Source organism: Dermacentor variabilis, chromosome 2 (assembly GCF_050947875.1).
Source record: "Dermacentor variabilis isolate Ectoservices chromosome 2, ASM5094787v1, whole genome shotgun sequence".
Taxonomy (NCBI): domain Eukaryota; kingdom Metazoa; phylum Arthropoda; class Arachnida; order Ixodida; family Ixodidae; genus Dermacentor; species Dermacentor variabilis.
This window is the reverse complement of record NC_134569.1, coordinates 105,617,725-105,634,586: the sequence shown is the minus strand read 5'-3', so window position 1 is coordinate 105,634,586 and position 16,862 is coordinate 105,617,725. Positions and strand designations below refer to the sequence as shown.

Below are 16,862 nucleotides of genomic sequence, written 5' to 3'. Positions count from 1 at the left end.
ACATATGAAAACCGTGCCTCAAAAGCCAGTGAACTGCACCATTTGAATCAATATTTCTTGACGCTCCAGTAATATAAACCTGAAGTCTCTCTGTTGACTCATGTGAAAGCCCCATTAGACACTTTCTTTTAATTAGAAACACAGCTATGCTGTGCCAAAATGTCAAAAATTTGACTTTGTGATTGAAATAATGCACTAGCAACTTTTCAAGACGCGAGGCATTTTGACATCATTGTGTGCCAAGAGATGGCGCAAGCTTTCAATGCCGTACAAAAACATTTGCGTACCTTTTTGTAGCGTATCAGTGAATTGTAACGTTTCATACGTTCTATTTATTTGTGAAAATGCTTAGTAGAACAGATTTTTTTCACGCAGCTATCTAGTTTACTTTTTGTTCTTTGGAGCGTTTATGTGGTCACTTGTAGTGCGCGCAGCCTGTTTTGGAAGTTGTTGCAGTTGTGGCATGGTTGTGGCTTGTACTTGTGTTTTGTGTATCGCGGGATACACGACAAACAGCAGACTGCATAATTTATTGCTGTAATAGACTTCGTTAGCGCATAAATGCTCTATTGATAGATGGAGGCGCACGTTCATTGGCAGAAATTGCGGCGCGTAGCACGATCAAAAGTGAGCGGCCGTGTTTTTACTTGCCGCTCGGCCTGGGAGTCGAAAGCATGAATCTGTGGCAATGAGTGTCGCGCTGACACTCGTTGAGACAGACTTCGTTGATTACGCGGCGCCCCTTTGTAGATGCCAACTGTGTCATCAGAGTTTTCAAGGTCTTGCATTGCTCTGCCCGAAATGTTCATTCTTTGCCTTGTGCAGCAGAGCACAGCGGCCATTTTGGCAGGTGCATGAGCGGCACGGGCTCTTCCGTTTCACGCAAATAAACACATCTGCTGAAAAGACCTCAGTTGTGAGCATACGTAGGTGACTACGCGCCACAGTACTACCGCAACACGCAAACATAGATGTGCAGGTTCAGGGTGGTGCAGATCCGTTCGATTCGCCTGCGCCACTGTCAACCCAGTCCACGGCGATTCACGAGAAGTTCAGAGGTTGTGCGGCTCGATTTCTGCGATGCATGCACAGCGCGACACTCGAAACGAATGCCGAGGTGGGGACGCAGTGCAAGCGTTATCAGTTGTCCGACTAATCTGCATGGAGTGTTTGAGAGGATCCTGAACATCTGGTATGATCAGCTTCCGAGGCGAAAGTGCTACCTGCGCTTACGTAGACACAGCAGACGCGCGTCAGCGGGCTACAACGGCGCTTGCGCACGCGTGCCGTGTCGTCTGCAGCGCTGCTGTTTCGCACCTGTCTGTATGCATCAAGTCGGCACATACAGTAGAGAGGGCGCAGCAAAATCGTGAATCACCCCTGCACCTTGTGAAACGAACGGCGTGGTTCAAAGGACACCATTAACTGCGCCGCTGAAACGAATGGCATGGTGCAGCACCTCTTGAACTGATTCAGGTAGTGCAGGCAAATCGAACCCCAGGAAGCACGCAGCTAGCTATTACACACCTACCGTCCAGCTTGATCTAGCTCGGGCCACAGGTAGTAGCCATCTTCTGTAAGCTGTACTCTAGACCTATTCCTCTGCAAACTAGCTGGTAGCTCAGCTAATACTCCCTCCACTTACGGCTACTAGGCACCTTGGGAAGCACTGCTTTAGGTGTGGTGTAGACATTCACTGTCCATGTTTGCTTTAGCTTGATAGGTGTTATAGTTAACTCTACTCATCACGTTTATGATCCTTGAAATTTGAATTCTTGTTTTAGATGTCACTACAAAAGCACGATTAAGAAAGGCAACCACAGTAATATTTTCACTTAGACTGTGGTCAGTGTCCTTTTTTGTGCCAAATTAGTTCCCTACCAGATGAGCTGCTGTCAAGCCCTTGATTTCATGCCACTGTAATATAGCAGAAACATCAAATTGATAATCACTTAAAGAAGTAATAAATACAGTGCAAAAAATACTTTTTGTCAATACATAGCACCAATACTGATATAGTTATCCCAACGTTCACAAAGAAATGTATTTGTGTTCTACATATTTTTCTCCCACACCTTCCTTTTAAATTGCAAGACAACAGCTTTTGCCTAAGCTTATGCAAGTATTGGCATTTCTAGTGACCAAATGGTGTCAACATTAACCAACCGTAATGTCTACCAAAGTTGGTAACGAAACACAATTGGAGGTTTTCAAACAAAGTATGACGTCTGCCACTACGCATTTATTGCAGAAAAAGGGACTTTTCATTATTCCCCTTTATTTTTAACAATTTAAGATAGAGCGTAACCAAGTGTCGCAGTTCAGCCTAAGTGCATACTGAGCTCTCTGATAAGAGAGCAAATGGGGACAGCCAATATTCTAACTGACATTAAGAGAAAAAAATAGAGCTGGGCAGGTCATGTGATGCGTAGGTTAGATAACCGGTGGACCATTAGGGTTATAGAATGGGTGCCAAGAGAAGGGAAGTGCAGTTGAGGATGGCAGAAGACTAGGTGGGGCTATGAAATTAGGCAATACGCAGGCGCTAGTTGGAATCGGTTGGTGCAGGACAGGGGTGATTGGGGATCGCAGAGAGACATCTTCGTCCTGCAGTGAACATAAAATAGGCTGATGATGATGATAATGATGATGACAGACTGAGTACAGATAATACATTGCAGTCCACTGATTTTGTTCAGCTATTCTCAAAGTTCAAGCACCGTGCTTGTAAATTGTTCTACATTTTCAGAGTCGCAAAGGACCATTGTTTTGCAATGCTAGTGGATCAGTATTATTTATTTATTTATAAATAAATGCCCCCTTGCTTTATGCCCTATGGCACGGCACAAAGCAAGGGGGGCATTTCAAATGGTAAAGACATAAAAAGTACAAGTTTCCAACTGGAACAGTGCTAATATAGATATTGCCGTATTATGTAATATTCGTATTATACAATATTCAATAGCATACTATATCATGCATGCCGGCTGTAGCAGCGCACTTAATAAGCATGTCCGTCTGAAATATTGCCACAAATGCACGATTCTATTTCCCTTGTTCCACGGGCCTTGAGTAGGTTGCACTGCATGCGCATCGTATGTGCCAGTAGGCTTTCCTGGTATGAAACGGCATGGATCCATAGGCAAAATACACATATGCCATTTCCACGACCGATTATAGCCAATACTCGAGCAACCCTAGCCGATTGCCAATGATTGGCCGATTGTTGAGAAATAGTTGGAAGCTGGCTTCACTGGCCACCCGACTTCCAAAAACAGTCGGCCCGACGTCTCCTTCCAGCTACATCGGCACGCAGCCGGCCGCGCAGGCTGGGCCTTTGTCAGGGCACGACTGAACACCGAGCGCGCCAAACGCTCATCTGTGCAACAAGCCGGCAATGTATCAGGCCAGTTTTAGTTCCCGACTGAACTTTGGCTCCACATATTTTTGTTAGCATAAAATATACTGCACTAAATACATAACTACGATCATAACAAAGATTTCGCATGCTGCCACAGCTGATGCACACTGCAGAAGCCCCAGACTGCAACTATGGACTTTTAAAATGATTTTCTTAATGAGTTTGCTCGTACTGCTGCTTGGTTTCAACTAATGTTTCGCTAAAAGGCGGCATTTTTTGTTTGTCCGCATTGGTAAAACACCTTGCATTGCTGTTAAACTGGTTCGTTCGCAGCTGGTTCGGTTCGACTGGGTAGGATGTGTTTTTTTTGCATGAACCATGGCAAGCAGAGATACTAATTATACACTCTGTGAAAAATGCAAGAAGAATGCGACCTCATCGCGAAATTTGAGAGCAAACGAACAAGCAATGTAAATGCGCATGCCTAATTCCATTGACATGCTGATATAGCCTCTGGCGACTCCGACTAAGGGGGAAAAAAAAGTAAAGGAAAATGATCCACAGGTGGGGAACAATGCGGGCAAGAAAGGAGAACCAAGCCCAAGGCCAAGTAGCATGGCCGGGTAACCGCAGTTTGGAGCTAGGAGAGGTAAGAAAAAAGAAAGAAAAAGACAAAATGTGCGCAACCAGGAAAGGCAGGCGGAGGAAACTTTTCTTTTTGGCCGTCTTTCTTTTCCCTCCATGTTTTCGACTAGTCTCTGCAGCTGGCCAGGTGACATTGACTGGAGTTGTACACTGCACTTGCAGTTGAGAAGCCAGCGGTGTCTTTCGTCAGTAAATTTCGAATAAATGGTGCGATCTATCTGAGTCCAAGATGAGAAATTCAGAAACACGCCCAAGGCAGCACCACAAAAGCACTTTCATGAGGAAGAATTAACATGGATGCATGCGCTGTAGTGCGCCGCAACAAATATAGACTAATTGGAATATCCTTTTTTAATCAGTAGAAATTTACCTATACAGCTTTACCTAATATAGTTATAAATTTCTGGCTGAAACCATAGAACGGCTTACAATAGGCAATATTGTATAGGTTTCTTTTTCCTTGTCCATCAAAGCCACTGTCAACTTTATGTTTTTACGTATATATATATTTCCACATATATTTCACTTTCATATATCGCTCTTGCGCAAGACGATAGGGGCCTTCTCGACAATGGCACCACTTCCCAAATGGCACACTGCGCGCTGCATGCAGGCAGCCACGTGACCTAGCTTCCACGTAACCTATAGCTCCCGTGTGAAAGGAAACTTCTTTCTTGGAATATCCAACTCATGCATGTACTGCGCATAAGTATACGAAATCTTATTCGTTGGAAGTCTCACTATTGGTATAGTTTATGTATGAAGGATATCCTGCACTTGTGGCACATGTATGAAAAAAAGAAAATAAAGTCGTTTAATGTGATCGAATTTTCGGTTTCAGCGTTAGAATATATATATATGTTTTCTGGTTCCTATATGGGGCTATGATGTACTAACGTGCTCGATACGAGCTACAAAACAAATGCGCTTGGTAAAGTGGTCACGCGTTGTAGCTCGTACTGAGCACGATGGTATGTGTCAAATCGAAACAACCAAACGTCCGAAATGACGTCTAATTGATAAAAACATATACCATAATGCATAAACGGAGATTTACGCCTAAATGAGCATTTGTATTTAATGACATAATCTAGCGAATGGGTACAACCACACACAGAGACACACGTAGCTGGAGTGCCTGCATGGATCCTGGCGTAAGTTGACCATTGTTGGTGTTTATCTTATAGAAAAACGAAATAATGAAATAACAATACTATAAAAGGAGGTATTCTTTATGTGCTGCTACCAGTGTCACCGGCTGTAGCTAGAAGACGTGCAGCGTGAGAGCACGGGAGCCAGAGAAGAGGTGATACACGAGAGAGATGCACTTAATATATTTGCACGAATATAGCGCGAGCTTTTTTTCCCAAAATTTCCAGCCACAGAACGCACCTCGCATTATATTTGGGTTCGTGACATGAACATAACGTGTCATATTTTTCTTTTACTTTATCTAGCGCTGATATTTCACCGTGCGCAAGAGTGCGCGAGCTGGGAGTTGTCACTGTTCATATCGCGCCGCCTTTATCCTCCCGATTTAAAACGCTCTTAGTGCAGCATCAGTATGGTTACGGCGTATTAATCGAAACCTTGTGATCGGTGGTGATGTGCAGGCGCGCCAAGCGAGCGGCCTTCGAAGTTGCCCGGAGGATCGTCGTACAGTGCGTGAAAGGCTTCGCCGTATTCAATTCTGTAACGGGTATTTCTGAACTGCTGCCTGCCAAATAACTTTGGTTGCATGGGGGGCAGAAACCGTCTTCTCCAACGGTGACAAAGAAACAAGCAGTAACGAGCAATTGTGCAGGCACTCGTCCTTTCACTGCATTTTGCGATGGCAGTTCACAGTAACGAGGAATAAAGTGCACCTTGCAAGCAGCCGCATTTATGCGTCGTTTCCTGTTTACTTGCGGCATCACTTTGTGCAATATATATATAGTTATTTTTTTAGACCGAAAGTTCCCTCTCATGTTATATTCGTGGTCGCGTCATTTGTGTGCATATACGCTAAGTTTAACTGGTTTCTTAGTGACGTGCCATAAGTGACCATGCGCACTGTCCGACAGCCGCTGAGCCAATTCATATATTTAAGAAGCTGCACTGATGCATCTTTGTCTTGCAGAGGTCAACAAATTTAATGTCTTGTCATCGGTCACAAGAAAAGCACGCATAATAATGTAAAATGGTGCAAAACGTCTTCACCAGTGGTTCAGCCAGGAATTTATACTTTGAAATTGATCATTTAGGTCACGTGTTCATGCGTGTCAGTGCCTTCCGACAGGCTGCGCAGTGCTCTGGAGAAGTGAGGCAGAAACTATTTTATTTTATTTTTTCATAACAAACGTTGACAAACCAATGATGACAGAATATAGAGCAGCTATACAAAAGCGATGACGGCGGTTTGTCACACGGGGGAAAACAACAACCATTACGTGCAGATGTCAGTGACAGTTCATCTGGCTGTTAGATCAACTTCCGGCTAAAGGATGGTTCTGTGTTTTTTTCTGGAGTGATTGAAGAGTAGTAATTGGAGTGAATTATGAAATCAGAATCAAATTTATTCTCGCTATATGTGCGGGTACGCATGCAATGACCACTATTATGAGAATAAGAGTTAGTGGAGACCAATGTGGAAGTCGGAGGAAGAAGACATGTGGCGGAAGTATTACATTTCCTTTACGAAAAATCACAAGATTTCAATACTCCGAAAATGGATATGTTTGAAACACTATTACATCGTTCATTATTGCTTTCTTTTTTTTTTCTAGGTGTGTACTATAGATAAAATAACTAATTAGCGGGGAAGAAAAAGAAACGTTAATAATGGTCCGGCAGTTTTTGTTGTGGTGGCTTCAGGTGGAGGCTCGAAGTCCTTGGAGTCTGGACAAAATTTAATCAAGTGGATATTGCATTAGACAGTTCTCGTAATAGTCATCTAAACTACGCAAAGAGTCAAGCAAAATTGTTTGTGAACGGCATGTTAATTGTAAACGGCCCTGTCGCATCACAGCAAAAATCGTCGGACAATATAAGCGCAAGCGACTCATGGACTGTACAGTTCTAGGAAAACGTTTCAGTTGGATGCTTTCACTGGGGAGTGTGGAAGAAGTGATTATACGAAGCCGAATTGTGAAGCGATGTCAAAATCTGCAATTTTTGTAGCTATTGCCGATTCGTTTTAAGAATAATTAAAGCTGCATGCCAATCAATGTCAATCATACAAATGGAGCATTTCTGCTGGCGACGTGTATTTGATTTGGAAGAACTAAAGTTAGATCAAATTCTTCTAACTTTTGCTCAGTGAACTAATGACATTCAACAATCAAGCAGTTAAGAATTAATAAATTCATGGTATAGCACAAGTGTTTTTTCAAGCACTGTCTCCTGTGAAGCATATCTACCATTTTCGTGCAACATACTCTGGAACTGTGCCTGTGCATGCATGCGGGCACACATATCGAACTTCGTGCACATATAGACGTGATGCTTTGACGATGAATATTTATTAAAATTCAAATTATTTATTTCTGCCTTGTAAAGGTACAGACAGCGGAGGCGCAGAAAAAGCTGTCAGATACAGATTGACAAAGCCGCAGCCCCCTTTCGCTTGGCAGCGCCTCTACAGCAAGACTTTTAAAACAAAGGTAATTGCACACTGTACTAACAGTTATACAATGAGCAAGTACAAAAGGAAACAAAACAGGATTATAGAATATTTAGACAATATTCACAAAAAATAAAACAGAACCTACATGGTAACATACATAGCACCCAAAGTACTGTTCTACGCATTGAAGTGGTCAAAATTATTGTATACATAAGCTATATACATATTCATATAGAGCTACCAATGCCTGCAAGATATAGAACGCAGATTTTCATTACACACACGCACGTGCACAACACACACACGCACCAAAAGGAAACAGCGGTGTGCTCATAGGCAGCGCCTCAAAAAAAAAGAAAAAAAGAAAAGAAAGGAAGAAAAGAAAAAGTGTGGGGAACCGCGGTCGTCTTGCACCGTCGCATCTCCCTCTCCCGGAATGAATGAAGAGGTTCTTGGAAAGCAGGGACGGCCGATTCTCTCCGTCAGCATCGGCTCCCACCAGCGAGGACGGGGCGAGAAAGCGAAGCGGGCTTTCTTAGCCATCCATTTTTCTTTGTGTGGCGCAACACCACATGCTCATGGGGGCACAGGCAGGCCGGCAGGGGCGCGAGTTCCCGCCAAATGCTAGCTCAGGATGCTAGCTCGTTTCGAGTCTCTTGGTTGACTAGTTGGTGCATTTGTTATCATGGACTGCACATACAAATGCAAACTACACAAAGTGACATGGACGAGAACAGCGCAAGCCCTTTCCATTCAAGATATGCATACCTTCACGTTGTGTAGTACACGACCGTCTCTGTCAAGTGAACAAAACTCTCTTTGTATTGCGTAAATGGTCTTGCAGCGTGTGATGAACTCCTTGTTCTTTTGTGTTTATTTTTTATGACAGGAGATAAAAAAGAAGAGCTTTATATGAGAACGGATCAAGCGTTCGAGAGTTGGGACAGGAAAATGTGAGACGTACTCTCATGTATATATTTCTAATATTATTTTTTCGTCTTGTAAGCATGACATATTTTCCTTAATTTTTCTCTAGGAAACACTGGAACGACACTGCTTAAATTAGCACAGTGTGGGAATGACCTGCTACGCTCAGAACTGTTATCACCATTTGGGAAGAAATCAGGCAAGATGCCTGTCTGGTTGTCATTGTGGAAAATTCAAAATTCGAAGTCGCTTTTGTTTCCACAGATAAAAAAAAAAAACTAAATATCCAGTACTGTACGATACGTGTGCAGATAAGAATGGATTGTGTGTGGCACTTTTACACTTGTGGAATGGAATAGATATAGGAACATCAAACAAAAAGACGTACGTGAAACACTGCGGACAGCCGATATGCAAGTCGTTCCTGAATTTTTCTCTAGTCGCATTTTCGTAGTCTACGTGTAACACTTTGTCACCGCAGCCTCGACATTATGCATACCTATACATTTGTCTCGTGGCAGTCTGCGTGCTATTTTGTTTGTGCAATCATGTATTGTATTCATTTGTCGCACTGCCTGGATATATATATATTCTTTTGCAATGATATTCTAAGCCAAGTCAGTAAATCGATCCTTCCTGTCCTCATGTTTCCTTGGGCGACTCTAAGGCGTGAATCACGTTGCAGAAGTTGAACGCATTAATTTTCACTGAAAGTGCACAGTATATGTTTATTACATGCATGTGCAACGACAAAATAATTATTTTGTCTGTGACTGTGCCAGGATCGCGATTTCTTGCACAAAAAAAGTATACAAATGTGAAAAAAGTCCACTAAATCATCTGCATGGTTCACAGAGTTATTCATTGCTATATTATTCATTTGTTTGTTTGTTTCAGTTTGTATGAGCACTGTAACTATCCAAGCTTCACTCTCGACGGTGATAGAGAAATACCGGATGCTATACAGTTCAGAGCCAAGAACATGGGAACGGCTGAAAAAGAGCCTCCCGGGCAGTATAGGAAACTCTCACAGCAGACCAGCGCTGTCCTTCAGCTGCTTCATGCAATTTCAGTGAACAAAGACTAATTGCAAATTGTTAACACTGCTGCACGAAAAAATTAATGAATTTTATGATTGCGAAAAAGAACACCTAAAAAGAGAAAACATTGCATTAACATGTTTCGTTTCTTGCCTGTTGCGTATCTATACTAACGAGTACAGAGAATTAGAGGGGTTTAATTGTTTCACTTGTGAATTACGTGCATATAGCGTATATTAATTGTCAGCGCGAGTTAAATGCCTCTAATAAACTGTATATCGTTGACCTGAAAATGCAACACGCGGCAAAAAAGAAAAACCTGGTGCTTTTCTTATATATAATATAATATAATAAAATATAATATAATAATAATATAATGGTGGCAATATAATAAAATAATATTTAAAAATAAAATGTCCGCACCTAACCGATGACCAACGGCAAACCAGTGCTTACGAAATATTGGGTCGTAGTTGGCCAGCATGCAGTGTGCACTCGGCCACGTCGGCTACAGTGGTCGGGCTCAAGTCACTTGCCAATGGTCTCTAGACGTGAGGCCAGTGTCAATCTCTGATACCGGCCCTCCATCGGGTGCCGAGGTCGAGCCAACAGTTTTGCAGTCGGCCAGAGACGGGCCGGGCCGCACACTGATTGCAGGCGTTTGCAGGCACACTGATTGCAGGAATTTCTGATTTTGTAACGGGGACTTTCTGCTGCTTGGGTAAATACCACTATCACCACAGGTAAACTGCGCTTTACATGGTTGCATGCACTACTAATGACAGCAGAGCTATTGAAAGTGTGTGGAGAGTGCATTTTAAGGAAGATAAAACACCATGCAGCAGGGCTGTTTGCTGTCTCTATGCAGACACAATGTTGCATAATGGCTTCTAGATGCTTAAGTGAGCAGTAAAACGTGCAGTTTATTTCATAAATACAAATGTGATTCAGTATTGTTGCTATGAATACGACTAATACAGCGGGTCTTTAGTAAATGCAACTTTTTTGCAGGGAATTTGAAAATTTTAGTTATCACTTGATGCAGTAAAAAATAAGGTTGTCTCCATTAAAATGGTAATTGAGATGTTTATAAACTGGTACAGGGACCAATTAGCTTTTTTCGAGAACATCACTAAGTACAGTGTACTTTCTTTCAAATAATGCAAACAGTGCAGAGAAAGAACCTTCTAAGACTTGGACGGAATTGTAAGCTTAAAAGGCAGCCAAGGCACATTCACAATGCTCTCTTGAATATATTTTTCCAGTGATCAATGATCTAAAAGACTTGTTTTGCCAAAATTAGGGCTGTAGAAACTATGCCATTGTCACACCACATACACGCAAAAATGATTTGTGGTACTTTCAAAAGTTACCAATTGTAAATACAACTGAACTGTGACTCGCCTACCACAAAGAGCTCATTGTGGGCCCTGGAACCATGTTTTAATTAGCAGGCCCACTTTTTCTGACAACTGGAAAGGCTTTTCACCTTGGCATACTTTGTTGCAAACTTCTACGAACAACTGAGACTTCCATGCGAAAAGTTGGTCGATGAGATCACAGCAATGGAACTTCCTTCTTTGTGCCACCTCAGGGAGAGATGCAGCTGCTTACACAGGGATTGGCGGGCTCAGTGGTTTGTAGTATTCTGCACAAGTTAGAACAAGACATCAACAGTGTAAAACAAATTGTGCACGAAAATGATTACATTCTTATAAAATCAATCAATCCACCTACGAGAAATTCATTAAGGGAGTACTGACACAAAAACTTTGTGCCCCACTTTTGTGCTTTTTATGTAGTTGCCGACTCCACACTTATGACATCGTGCCTCAATTCCTTGAGCAGCACAAATAATTATTACATCACATTTTATGCACTTAGTTTACAGTATTCTCCAAGTGAAGCACTATTTTAGACGTAAGCAGGAGATTATTCACATCACCGAATACATGGTTGGAATTCATGTGGTGTCAAGGACAACTCAAGCATGAGATAGTTGGCACAACACAGTAGTTGACGGTGATATAATGACCTTGTCACTAAAAGCCGTCAAATTTACCCTTCAAATTGCGCGCTTGTTTTTGAACTGCAGGAGGACTCTTTTCCCTGTTATCTTATCGACTGTTGAATTTGTTTTTGCAGCATGGTCACAGTGTGTATGTATGCGTCACTTGTGTCTAGTACCATGAGACAGCCACATTGAGTTTTGGACACACTAATAGATTTCCGTTTCACATTCGAAGCCATACCAGACTTGGTGCATGTTTTGAGCTGTTACATTAAAAGGTAATGTATTAATTATTATTTCTGTATTAATAAACAAAGAATTGAGGCTCTGTAGCATATTTACTGAGTGGACACCTATCCATTATTGTTATAGAAACGAGACAAAAGTTTTGTGGTATACTCTTAAAAAAAGCTAAGTAGTCTGTCAATCCAGGCTGAGAACGAGCCAGAGCTACCGCACCCCGTGACAAGTTACAAAGAAATCACACAAATGTACAGAAGCGGCAGATGTAGGCTTCCCCATCCGCATCCGCAACTCAGCCGAACGAAGCAAACGGTCGTGCAACGCAGGCAAGTAGGGCCGCTAGCGCATCCCGTGCTCTTGCACAAGATGTTCCCAACAGAGCATGACACTTCATGCCCGTTTTGCAGACGATCAAAAGGCACTCTAGCACACATCCTTGCAGAGTGCACTAAGCTTAAGAATCCCCCACCATCCCCATCCCCAGCCCCCCTGAGCAATGGGAGACGTTGTTGTCCAGCCCCGACCTACTGACCCAGCTCGCGCTGGCGGCTAGGGGCCATGAACTGCTGGACACATATGGGACCTGAGAAGAAGGTTCCACCCCATCTGGTGCCAGCGCACACCAACCGTTACTAAGGGCTCAGTATAAAAGTTGATTCTCTTTCTCTTTCGCCAGCACAAATGACAAGCAACCTGATCATCATTGTTTTAATGTCAAATTCACATTGTGTCGTAAATTTCAAAAGGGAAAGACTTTCTTTACTGACAAATAGCAGAACATAAAACTGTTTTGTGAAGCTGACAGCATTTAAACATTGCGATTTGGCAAGCTAGAGTTGAGACTTGTCGTTCTAACTAAATTAAAAACCTAGAGGTTCACCATCAACAAATGCAAGTGTAGCTCACTTTCATATATACCAGAAAGCACTGTAAGAATTTTATGTACGTAAGGTTATAAAAGGCATTACATTTACCTTTGAGTCGCGGATGACACACTTGCAGCAGTTTTGCCAACCAGTCTGCCACTGTTTTGATGGTGTGCGACAGCATATTAGCTCACATTGGGTCATTCCTAGCCACCTCTGAAGTTCAGAAAACATTGATCAGCTGATGCAGGTAGCGCAAACGACTACTTAAATTAGAATGGCAACATAATAGCACATTGGCTATTAACAGCCTTAAGCTGCAGTGGCTTATGTAAAGGTAAGTTTAAATGTGATACCTCACTATTCAACAAACAAAGTGCACCTTGTTTTAGCCTTGTTTCTTGTCTCAAATTTAGTGCCATTGCTTTCTCTCTGCAGCCAAATTCCCCCTCCATTACATCAAGCTCACATTCCATGACAGCTATGAATCGTTTCATCTAAAGATTTTGTCTTGCAGTGAGAAAGGTAGAATGTCATACGAACAGTGATAGCTTACACAGATCTTCAAATGCGACCTCCAAGTGAAGACAGGTGCTCCATTAAAAAAAAAAAAAAAAGAAAAATCATATGCTCGGAACAACAAAAATGGAAAAGGATGCATACTACATTGACTTCACACTACTCCGTGACAACACTGCAAGCGACACAGCTGTCTTCACTGTCACATGGGATAGTGCAGTGCAGAAGCCATGCAGTAAAAACAGAATAAAGGCCAACTGACGGTAAAGGTATCTTACATTAAAAAATGACAAATTATACACATTCAACCAAAACAATACACAGAAAAGCAATTTAATCGTCAGCATGATTCGTGGATAAGCTTTTTACATTTCACACGGGAGCATTGAGACGAATCGCACAGTACTAAATTTTTTAACCTTGAAATTGCAAGTTTCATTTAGCTAATGTGTAAAGGTGGTAATTTTTTTGGACTCAAGATCGCACCAGTGGCCATTAGATTTTTGAACCAGTTTAAAAGTTCAATATTCTTGAAATGTTGCATATGTATGCTTATGAGCTTATGATAATGTTTTGCTCCCTTGTAGCTACTTTTGAAATAGCATCACAAACTTCTGCTCTTTACTGTCATCATTGTACAAAATTGGCCTCAGCTGCAGGCGGCCATACCTTCGGTGATCGCAGTTGTTTGCTGCCTGCCATTGGTATTATTTGCATTGCCTTCATGCCTCATAGCGGAGTGGACACACTTCCATGAGCCAAATGTGGGGCCATTAGCAGTTTTTTCCCCGATATGGGAAGTCAACGAATGGTGTTGAGGCGACTTTCATACGATAGTGATATTTTAGTGGCTTTGCTCACTTTTCTTCCGTAGTTGCAGCTTGCGAGTGCTAATTACACGATCATGTTTTAATACAGTGCATGCACTGTGATGAATATCCGCATATCGAGTCGGTAAGAGAGCTACACAGCTCCCCTCATGGCCTCAAAGCCAGTACTGCATTCAAGTCGCAAAAAGGCAAAAGAAAAAAGAATGCTACCCTAAAGAAATCTGGAACAGCTTTTGTCAATAACTGCATGAACGCTACAATCCGAAACTTTAACTGACATCCATGCCGTTCAAATCGTGCAACGTGATTTCCAGCAAAGTAGGAACCCTTCAATCGTATAATAAAATCACTTACCAAACCGAAATAAAGCGGTGTTGTTGCTGCCGTTCTTGCAAACACGACCCGAAGTTCTCCACTCGAAAACTCGCGTCACGTTAAGCAAGTGAACAGCACGAACGAGTCGCCACCACCGCTGTCCAAAGTTTCAAAATTGGCAAAAAAGAGCGCGAAGTGGCACCGTTGCACGTGGCGCCACCTTCGCTACCGCTGCTACACTTGAACACGGAGTGCACTTGAATAAAGCTACAGTGCCTAGAATACACGCTGTAATAAAGCTGCCTAATCTTTTCTCATGCTTAGATATTTTCACTTTAACACAACTTTAATGCAAAGCTATGTTTTTGAACAGCATTTGCTTTAGTTGTTTACGTACATGTGTATTACGTATTTATGTACATCTTAAATTGTGCACTTGGTTATATTAATTTTATGGTGCGTCCCATTTGCGGTCTGCAAGTTGCAGCATGCTTTTAATGTGGCGCCTGATTTAAACCTGCGAACGTGCGCTCTTCAAGACGTGCGTAGGAAATCTACAAAGAATCGGTTTCCGCACGCTTCATTTGTGGTGCTGATTACGCTACAAGGGCTTGCATATTCCCTATCAACGCAACTGTCCCCTTACCTTTCCGATGCATGCTGGCATCTTCCACACTTACAAAATTGACCGTGCCCCCCCCCCCCCCACTTTCCCCATACAATGGCGAGCCCCGCTCCCCTCCAATTCGTCGAGGCTTCCCTGGATCCTCCCTTGCAATGCTTTCGAAATTTCGACACTTTTCCTAATTGTCTACACAATGCCAGAAGCGTATGGCTTGGAGACATCAAGTGCTAGCCATCTTGAATATGTGTGAATTATACCTTGCGATAGCTCTAGCTTCTTCTGGCCTGCTCAAGCTATATTAACCTAGCTAGTAGCCATCTTGTGCTTCATGGGACTTATCCGATATTGGGTCACTTCAGTGGTGACAACACAAAAAATTTAACCGCTATTTGCCATCAAATTTGCCCAGCAGCCATTTTGTTCCTGTCTCGCTAGAAGTCGCAGCGTATTCCTGCCTTTCGTTGTTTATTACGCTCCGACATGCACCCAGTATGTTGGCATGCGATTGGCTTAATTTCTTCAAATTAGTTTTATAGCAATGCGCGCAGCAAACCTGTGTACATTTCCAATATATGTGTTGCCTTTTCCTTTTACTTTACCACATCAAATTTCGTTGAACATAAAGCAAAAAGTTAGAAGGTATATGTAGCATGCTCTTAGTAGCATTCTTTCACATCCACTTGCATACACTATAAAGGGCGTTTTTCGAAGTGTGCGTTAATACACTATTGTTACTCAGCCTGTTGAAATGTATAATGTTAATGTATCGTGCATTGCACTCACATACGCTGCATGTCCTTACATATGAGGTTTACTGAAGAAAGGTGTTTATTGAAAAAAATTACTTTCATGTCACCAACAGTTGCATGCAACATGGTCTTGCTGGATGGCCATTTTGTGTCCCACATCATGTAATTTATCAGACAGTTTCACCTGCCAAATTAGCTGGCGGTGTCAAGTACTACTCTTGCAAAGGCTGTCACCACCCTAAACTAGAATTGTTACGACCCACCTCGGTTTACAACTGCCCAATTTTCCACACAGCGTAGTAATCTGGCATCAATGAGGTGGTAGTTCTCACCTGGTCCACCCATGACGTTGGTAGCATCAGCATGCACCTTGTACCGACGACGTCGTAAATCGTGGGTACCACCTGCGGCGACACGGCCACTTTGGAATGTAAAAGTTCTTGAATGCGTTCTTATTGGTTTCATCTTATGGAATTGCTGGCAAAGAGCAATGTGCAAGGGGATGCATATAATCTTACAACCTGAATTAATTCATTTGCGCAAGCTGATTGTTCCCGTTTCTTTTGCATTCAACTCAGACCCATATAAAGAAACCTTGGTCAAACTAACGTTTCAGGCCTCTCTGAAGGTCCAATGTAAATTATAACAAGATACAACACTCTTACGATAAAGAACTGTTTCATGTCCAACCTATAGGCACTTAATTTCCATTAGGATGCCATTTTTATACTTTGCATTAGCATGACAGCAATACTTGCTACATGTGCTCAAGACAAAGCGTACCTGCATACGTCACACATTTTCACACACCCTGTGTAGTTGAAGACAGTTATTCATAAGCTTGTCTAATGTGATGGCATTTGATGTTCACATCCACCAAACCAACATTTAGAAAGGTTTGGTTGAAAGGACTGTACGATGGTATCACTCTGGCAATTCTTCTCAAACTTGCATGGCTACAGAAGTCTGAACATGTCAAACACTAAACTGCCCAATTTCTACAGTAATCTTGTTTAGGGATGCTCATTCAATACACATTATGTAACTATCTGTAGTGCTAAAGTGCAGCAGCACTAGTTTGTTTAACAAAGGTTTTGCCAGAAAGGATAGCTTCATTCAATTGAGGC

The 16,862-nt window shown here is 42.3% G+C and overlaps 2 long non-coding RNA genes across 2 annotated transcripts; one reads left to right on the top strand and one right to left on the bottom strand.

Annotated features, from left to right (window-relative positions):
- Window positions 1–276: 276 nt before the first annotated feature.
- LOC142572462 (uncharacterized) lies at window positions 277–8,839 on the top strand. The gene is made up of 4 exons (XR_012826085.1): window positions 277–1,476; window positions 7,544–7,647; window positions 8,500–8,563; window positions 8,647–8,839. It is a non-coding gene; the product is annotated as an uncharacterized LOC142572462 (long non-coding RNA).
- Window positions 8,840–9,961: 1,122 nt separating this feature from the next.
- On the bottom strand, window positions 9,962–14,944 carry LOC142572463 (uncharacterized). The gene is made up of 3 exons (XR_012826086.1): window positions 14,401–14,944; window positions 12,806–12,913; window positions 9,962–11,225 (listed from the first exon to the last, which is right to left on the bottom strand). It is a non-coding gene; the product is annotated as an uncharacterized LOC142572463 (long non-coding RNA).
- Between the last annotated feature and the right edge of the window lie 1,918 nt (window positions 14,945–16,862).